The sequence below is a fragment of the Chrysochloris asiatica genome, unplaced genomic scaffold (assembly GCF_000296735.1).
Source record: "Chrysochloris asiatica unplaced genomic scaffold, ChrAsi1.0 scaffold00045, whole genome shotgun sequence".
Classification (NCBI taxonomy): domain Eukaryota; kingdom Metazoa; phylum Chordata; class Mammalia; order Afrosoricida; family Chrysochloridae; genus Chrysochloris; species Chrysochloris asiatica.
The window spans coordinates 3188637-3190580 of NW_006408563.1; positions in this window are offsets into that span (position 1 = coordinate 3188637).

The window sequence follows — 1944 nt, forward strand, 5'->3', positions numbered from 1 at the left end:
GTTGTCAAGGACTTCATTCTTCTTGGATCAACTATCAACTATCTTGGAAGCAGCAGTCAAGAAATCAAAAAACATATTGCATTAGGCAAATCTGCTGCACAGGAGCTTTTTAATGTGTTGAAGAGCAAAGATGTCAGTTTGAGGACTAAGGTGTGCCTTAACATCACAAGCAAGTAAAAATTTGCCTAAGATAATTCAAAAACAGCTGCATTGATAGAGAACTGCCAGAGATTCAAGCTGGATTCAGATGAGAATGTGGAACCAGGAATTTTGTTGTTGAAGTCAGATGGATCTTGGCTAAAATCAGAGAATACCAGAAAGATCTTAACCTGTGCATTACTGACAACTCAAAGGCTTTGGATTATGTGAATCATGATATACTATGGACAACATTGTGGGAAATTAATATTCCAGAACACTTAATTGTGCTCGTAAGAAATCTGTACAAAGACCAAGAGGCAGTTGTTCCAACACAATAAGGCAATACCGAATGATAAATTAGGAAATTTGTGTGCTAGTATTATATTCTTTCACCATACTTATTCAATCTGTATGCTGATTGAATATAATCATATATTCAAGGATCTGGATTATATGAAGAAGAATGTGACATCAGGATTGGAGAAAGACTCATTAACAACCGTGAGATACAGATAATACAATCTGAAAGTGAAGAGGACTTGAAATACTTACTGATGAATATCTAAGATGACAGCATTCAGTATGGGTTTTACCTCAATGTAAAGAAAACAAAAATTTTCACCACTGGAGAATAGATTTAAGTTGTCAAAGACTTCCTTTTGCTCAGGCCAATCATTAATACTCATGGAAGCAGCAGTCAAGAAATCAAATGACGTATTGCACTGGGCAAATCTGCTGCACAAGAACTCTTAATTTATTTAAGTTTTTATTGTGGTTTGAGTGAAAGTTTATAGGGCAGATTATCAGTTTTACATTCAACAAATCATATACTTGTGTCATTACAATGATTATAATCCCCTCAATGTATCATCAGTTAACAGTATTTCTATTAGTTTTAGCTCCTTTTTTTTTTTTTTTAACTCTCAAGCATAAATAATAATTTACACCACCAAAGGGCACATTCTGCAAGCCTACCTCCTGGATGCCAGCTCACAGTCCCTCTCTTTCCATGAATTTAGAGTCCTCAGCTGCTCCCTCTCTCCATGTCCCCATGTCTGCCTCCATCTCTAGTGTCACTGCTTCCCTGGATAGGGTCCTGCATTCTGCTGCACAAGATCACTTTAAAGTGTTGAAGAGCAAAGATGTTAGTTTGAAATCAAAGGTCTTCATGACCCAAGTCGTGGTATTTTCAATAACCTCATATGTGTGATGACTCTGAATGTCAGCACTGGACTGTGAACCCCAAGGGCAGCAGTTCAAACTCACCAGCTGCTCCTTGAAAACTCTATACAGGTTCACATGAGTTGGAATGGACTTGATGGCACTTAACAGCAACAACATATGCATGTGAAAGTTGAACAATGAATAAGGAAGGTCATAGAAGAAACGATGGATTTGAGTTATTGTGTTGGAGGAGAATATTAAAAGTACCATGGACTGCCAAAAAGACAAACAAATCTGTGTTGGAGGAAGAGCAGTCCTAATGCTCTTTGGAAGCCACAATGTCCAGACTTTGTCTTTCATATTTCAGACATATTTTCAGGAGACGCTAGTGCCTAGAGAAGGACATTGTGCTTGGTAAAGTGGAGGGTCAGCAAAGAAGAGGAAGACTACCAATGAGATGTATTGGCACAATGGCAGTAGCTATGGGCTCAAGCATAGCAACGATTGTGAGGTTTGTGCAGGACCAGGCAGTGTTTCACTCTGTTGTGTATAAGGTTGCTCTAAGTCGGTACCAACTCATGGCTTCTAACAACATCAACAACTATACATCTTTTTAGCCCACCTCGCCATCTCTATGCT